The sequence below is a fragment of the Sipha flava genome, unplaced genomic scaffold (genome assembly GCF_003268045.1).
Source record: "Sipha flava isolate LNK unplaced genomic scaffold, YSA_version1 76_pilon_pilon, whole genome shotgun sequence".
Classification (NCBI taxonomy): Eukaryota; Metazoa; Arthropoda; class Insecta; order Hemiptera; family Aphididae; genus Sipha; species Sipha flava.
In genome coordinates this window covers 2,158,653-2,165,867 of record NW_020273616.1, presented here as the reverse complement: position 1 = coordinate 2,165,867, position 7,215 = coordinate 2,158,653, and the positions used below count along the sequence as shown (strand labels likewise).

At 28.6% G+C, this 7,215-nt stretch overlaps 1 pseudogene; it reads left to right on the top strand.

Moving 5' to 3' along the window:
• Positions 1-703: 703 nt before the first annotated feature.
• Positions 704-5,005, top strand: LOC112692779 (annotated as a pseudogene).
• Positions 5,006-7,215: the final 2,210 nt, after the last annotated feature.

Sequence of the window (7,215 nt, the reverse complement as noted above, 5' to 3'; positions counted from 1 at the left end):
ACTGGTTCTAATAATATCCTATTACCTAATAGCCCTATGGACGATATACCATTTTCCCAATTTTTTTCAGGTCTTCTGACATTAATAAATCTAATATTTTCCCTTTTTTTATTATTACAGCTCTTCTACTCAATCACTTTACTCCTAAGCCTAAATTCTTTTCTACCTTATTCATTTAAATTATCACATCTTTAACCACTTGATATGTTATCCGTTAATTGTAAATTTTTGTAAATTGTAATTGGTCAATCAAAATTAACTCTTATTTTATAATTATCTCAAATTATTATATTTACTAATATTATTTTATGATATGATTATTGTATATTAATGTTAAAATGCATACTTTGTTATCTTAATCATATGATTTAATTGTTGAGCTATAATAATTTTGTGTTAAAAGTTAAATAAAAATTAAAAAATAACATAATAATTATAGAATGATAATTTACATATTAAAGAACATCCATATTATGATTTTAAATAACATTTTTTGTATGAATAATAATAGTTTAAAAAGTTTTTGTTGATTTATATTTAGAATAAAAATAAAATAATATCTTAACTTTTATTTTGTAAAATTTGTAGATAATTACTATTGTAATTATCTGCCCAAGAACGAAATTGGAACAGGAGTAGTAAATTAAAGCAAAAAAATAGTAAGGAAGTATATATAAAAATTTGGAAAGAATGTAATATAGGAATGGAGATTTGTACTTCAAAAACCATGGACCTGACTTCACTAATCAGTGGCAATAGAGTTAATGTTGAACAAGCAAAACAAAAGATTATTACAAACGACCAAACTCAAGTAAATAAGTTTTAATTAAGTTGGAATTAATAAGATAAACTTATAAAAATAATATTTATTATATATATTATATTTTTGTGTAGAAATTATGAATTATTTATTATTATTATGATTATTTATAAATATTATAATACATAAATGTGCATAATAATGTAAAATGTTTGATAAATCATTTGTTATTTTATAGTTTTTTACGGATAAATAAATAAAAAAATATTTTTTTTAGCAATTTTAACTAAACCATTAAAATTTCAGATTAAAACTAATACTACATAGTTTCCAAAAGAACACCGAAGTAAGTTATTGGGCAAACAAGGACAAAATCTTAAAAGTATTGAAAAACGTACAGGAGCACGTGTTCAAATACCGTGTATGAAAAATTCGTCTGACATAATCTATATTAGTGGAACAAAGGATTCCACGAAAAAAGTAGTTCAAGTATGTATCAAAAATATATTTTAATGAATCAGAATTTTAGTCTAACACATTTAAGTAAATTAATTTTCGAAAAGAATGCCTGGAATGAATAGGTAGGAGAAAAATTGACAAAACAGATAATATCTATTTTTAAAGTAGTTAATTATGGCCGTACTAGTTTATTGATTTTATTAATTAAATTAAAATTAAATCTTTTAATAAAAATTTGAAAATTTTACGATTTCTAAATTAAAATGTCGATAATTTTTACTATACTATAAAGTAAAAAATAAATTAATGAGGATTTTAATATTGAATTTTGATATAACTCGATAAAAATGTAATGAACTTTTAATTTTAATATTATAGGTTTAAAAGTTTTTAAAAGATTTCTGATATGTTTTTTTTTTTTTTTAGAAAAAAATTTACAAGTATTATGTATTAACGAAATCGGGTATTTTAACAAATTTCTATCAAATCATTTCTTTCGTAATTTTGTAATAATTAAAATTGATGTTAGGAATTAGAGGAAATTATATTGAAGTTAAAAAATAAAATTGAAAAAGAAATAACAAATGATCAACGTTACCATGGAGCGATTAATTGGAGTTAAGGGTGAAAAAGTTCGAGAACTTCAGAAAATATTTAATGTTCAAATTATATTCCCCAAAGTCCAGGTAATTAATAGTATTAATAGTATTAATATATTTGTTTTTTGTATTTTGTCCATTAATAAATAATAGGTATTTGATTCGATATTTTAGTCGAGGCTAGAAATAATTTAGTTAAAATACGAGGATTGAATGATGATGTAAAAAAAGCATTTAAATCATTAGCTGAATCGGCCGAAGTATTGGATGAAACCAGCTATGTGTTGGAAATTCCTATTTTTAAACAATTTCACTAACTTAATGCTGGAAAAAGAGCAGTATTTATTAAAAAGGTAATTATTATTTATTAACTTTTGTGATTCTACCTTTAGTTTCGCGTCACACCGGTTGCACCGCGCAGTAGCTAACCACTGCATGGTAAATACGTGTCACATTAAAAGCGGTTCAACACGGTTTAACGTTCTCAGTTGTACAATTTTCATTGTCCACGTGGGTTGTGCATAGTGATTATAATATATTATTATATAAATTATAATATCACCAGTAAGTTCGATTTTTATTAAAGTTCGTCCTTCATCAGAAGTAAGAAGATCAAAAGTAAGTTTGATTTTTATTAAAGTTCATCCTTCATCAGAAGTAAGAAGATCAAAAGTAAGTTTGATTTCCATTATAATTGATAGTAATTAACCGTTATAACTTTTCCATTCATCATACATGGCTGAAGCAATTTTGGCCCCGGCTTTTGCTTTAACATAGCGATCTACTATAAACTCTTTGGAATTATTTTTCCAAAGGCACTCTTCTTTTCGACTTCCACAATAAAAAGTTCAGTGTCGAAAAAACTCATTTTGAATAAATTTTTAATATTTATTTTATACTGTGAAAACGCGCGTTGCTACCGCTGTTATGTGGTGCATGTGATTAAAAATCATGGGTTTTTATTTTGAGCGGTCAAAAATAGTTCTAGCGTCGCTGCCGTCAAACCGCGACACTCAACGGCGTTGTGCAGCGGCTAGCGGTAGAACACGGTGGAAACACTCAAATGTGTCACGTTCCACAAATACACATGAGATGATATTAACGAAAGATACTGCACGGTGCAACCACGGTAGTGTGATGCGACACTTAGAAATATTGTTATTTATATAATTTATTTTTCTAGATTTGAGAAGAGACTGATAAGAGAATTTTTTTACCACGTGAAGGAGACAATAGCGATGTTATTAAAGTCATGGGAAATAAAAGAAAAGTTTTAATTGCTCATGATATGATTAAAGAAGTACAAAATGAAATAGTTGGTTTTTTTTTTTTTGGATTATTAAAGATTATTTATTTTTCAATTTTATTATTAATTTATCAATCATGTATTTTTAGGGAGACATAATAACAAAGGAAATGGTGTTGGGAAATGTTAAAATTAGAAATGTCATTGTAAATCATGGGAATAAATTCATTCAATCTATAAAAGAAGATTGTGGTGGTAATGTGACATTGAATTTACCAACTGTTAAAGGAGATAATGTAAAAATATACTTATTTATTAAACTTATAAATTAAAATGACAATTTAACCAATTGTATAAGTTATTAAACGTGGATATACGCTCAGACATCCATTTGAACTTGGCCTCTGGCAGTTTCTCTCTTTGAGCAGGGGACAATTGTCTCAGGAGAAAAAACTGCTTCTCCTCCCCTAATACAATAAGTACATTTTCAAGAAAATTTCCCAAATGATAAAACCTATTAAAAAATAGTAAATAGTTATTTTAAAGCTAAAATTTAATTCATAGACTATAGTTATCAAAGGACCTGAAGATAATGTTAAAAATGTTATTACACAAATTCAGACAATGGTTGATGAAGTTCATAAATATGTGTTTGATTTGAAAGAAAATCCGAATTTTTATAAATATTTAATTGGTAGAAATGGGTCAATGTTAAAAAGGTAGGTATGTTGTTAAAATAATTTAGTACAATGGTATAATGTGTTTATTTATGATTTTATACTTGGATTCTAGATCAGCTATTTAACGAACACATGAATAATTTTCCCGCCTGAAACTAAGTCCGCTAATGAAAATATAACTATTGTTGGTAAAAAAGAGAATGTTAATAAAGTAAAAGCAAAATTTGAAGTTATGATAACCGATATTGGTAATGTCATTGAAAAACATGTAGAAATCAATGAAAAATATCATGGCACTTAAGTGATCAATCAAAAAGAATGTTTACACAAATTGGAAAAATAATGTGGTGATGTTAAGATTGAATTTCCTAAACTTGGTGCTGGAGATAGAGTTGTGATTAGTGATAGTAAAGCAGATGCTGCTCTTGCTAAACATAGACTTTTAGACTAGGCTAAAGTTTTAGTATATATAATTAAATACAAATGCACGTGTATTAAACTAACCTGTCTATTTTTTATTGAAATTGTATTGAGGTTATATTTACATAATTGTTCATAGTTTTCTTTACAATAATGAACTATTGATATATAAGTCATATAAAATTAAATAACTTAAGATAAAACAATTAAAATAATCATTGATGTACCTAAATACAACTAAATAATTACACCATATAATCATTAACAATTTTGATTTAGAAAAATACTATTCGAACTGTAGTAAATGTTGATCCAAAGCATCATTATTACTTTGTTACAAGACGTGGTGAAATTATCAATCAAATTATTAATGATTACAATGGAGTATCTATAACATTTCCAAAAATAGCTTCTAGCAGTAGTGCTATCATCATAAAAGGTGATAAAATAAATGTTAAAGAGGCGAAACGTAAGATTGAAGAAATTGTTATCATTTTGTTATCTACAACGCTAAAGTAATAAACCAGATAAGTGAGAAATATAATGTAGTTACTGTTACATTTCCACAAGTTTATTCCAATTCTAGTAAAGTTTTGATTAAAGGCCACAAAGATTATATTGAAAAAGTCAAAAATGAAATCGATAATATTATTATTGACTTGGTAATTTGCATACTAATACTTATTGTTTTATCGTTAAATTATTAATCAATAATCGTGTTACATAGCGACGTAGCAGTGATGCAGTAGGTGCAGTAGGTACGATGCACCGAGGCCTTCTTGATTTGGGGTCCTCAATTCAAAAGAAAACTGTTATGAACAAAAAAAGAAACTTGCGTTAACTACAACCAATTGTTTGTTTTGATTTTTGGTAGAAATAAATAATGAAAACATTTTTTTTCAAAATCTCATCAACGTCTTTTATTGTTAGATTAGTTAAAATAATTAAACTAATAAATTGAAATATAATTATAATGAAATAAAATATATTAAATACGATAAACTAAATATAAAAATTACTATATTAACAAACTTATTGTTAATTGTTGATTATGTTTTTTTTAGTATTTTGGGTTTGGCCCCCTCCATATTAAAATCCTGGTTATGCTACTGGATTTTTGTAATATTCAGGTGTATGAAAATGTTTTTTTAAATATCTAATGAAATTAACTTTACAAGAAAAAATCGTAAGAATTCTTTCCGGAATCGTGGCAGTAGGATTTAATGTCTTTCTAAATTGGATTTAGTGGTAACATATTGTAATTTATATCACTTGCATTAATACAAACAAAAATAGAAAAAGATATATTGTTTATGTCAATAATATAACTATTGTTCGTGCCAATACGCCTTTTTAATAGCATGTTTGTATATTTGTTCGTATCGATTCTTATCGCGCGTGAGATCGTTACTATCTATGGTTGTTGAAATGAATGTTACCATTTTCGTGCGATGCATAGCGGTGCGTTGCGTATCCGCAGCCATCGTCGGCGGTGGTGATAAGCCTCCGTGTGCGACCGGCCGGGTACGTAATCGCGTTGTTATCGTCGCGCGTAAATGTGTCCGTTATTCCACGTTTTCAAAGTTTTTCCGGTTATGTTTCGTGTAAATTTCATGTCATGTTCTCAGTGCTACAAAGTTTCATAAGTTCTCATGTTTTTGGTTTAGTGTGGTGGCACTAAGACATTTATCTTTATTTTGTGGTGTCCGGCGGCATAGCCTTCATGGTGAATGTCGTCGGCACCGATTCTCTCTCTGTTCGTGTTCGTCGGGGTGCGCATATCAACTTTTTCATTCAAGTGTTCGTGTGTTGGTCTACAGCCATTTTCGTAAAACCACGTTTTCTGTGTTTTCGTGTCTATCGTGTCGGCCGTTTGGTTAGTGGCGTTTTGCGCAATTAGTATTGCCTTTCGTTTATAGTACCGTATTCTAGGGTGGTCACTTACCAATAGCCAATGTGATTAACGTAGTTATCATCGTATTGTCTTCGTCAGCGCTGTAGACCTTCTATCTTTGTTGGTGACTGTACTTGGGTGGTCGCACGTACCAATTCTGTGACTTATTTTCATCTATACACTGCGGATGTGCCTTCGTAGGAAATTGTCTAGTCACAGGGTTGGTGTGGTCGCGTGGATGCAATCAGCCATTTAACATAGTCACACGTGTATATTGGTCAACCACATTTGTTTTTCGTTTAAGTGTGTAAAGGCCGACGGGCCTAGCCTTCAAGGGCAAATTATTATTATACAATTATTGATTGATATTAGTGTGCGCCGTGTGGGCCACACACATTGATTTATTTATATATTTATTTGTGTGTCGTGTTGGGCCACATATTGTTTAAATGTAATTTTGTAGCTGTGCTGCTGTAGGGCCAACCTATATTGTATTGTTACCATTTTATTATTATACACTCCATTAATAGTATATTATTATTTTATTGTTTATATATTATTATGTTATTATAAGTTAAATTTAGTTACCATTTTTTTTTTTTTTTTGATTTACTCATTTATTTATTGTTGTGCCGGCCAGGTAACCAATTACATTATTTTTATTGCAATTGTCTGTTATTATTTATAATATTTATTTAACCGGCGAACAAGCCAGCCCTATATTATTATTGGACACTTGCCGCGCCAACAACTATAGTTAACAATATTTCCAAAAGATAAACTGTTATAGGAACGATCCCGCACCGGGTTATATTTGAATTCATGACATGTATTATGACACAAGTATATAATGTTGTTCACATAATATATCAAGTAATACTTCTCCTGGATGGAAAATTTCATAGTGGAAGTGCGTTTATTACTGGCAGTTGGACTAGCCATTACCAATGCATGACATCGTGTGTAGCTCATTATCATCAATTATGGAATTTAATAACTCTTTTATTCCCGTGAAACATTTTAATCGTAAATATTTTAGTTGAAGTTTGCGTTCAAAGTTTGGACAACACGTTACAATTTACGTTTTAACTATTTTCAGCAGACTGTTTCCTCTTCTTTTACTAATACACACATACACACAATAACAAACATTTCAA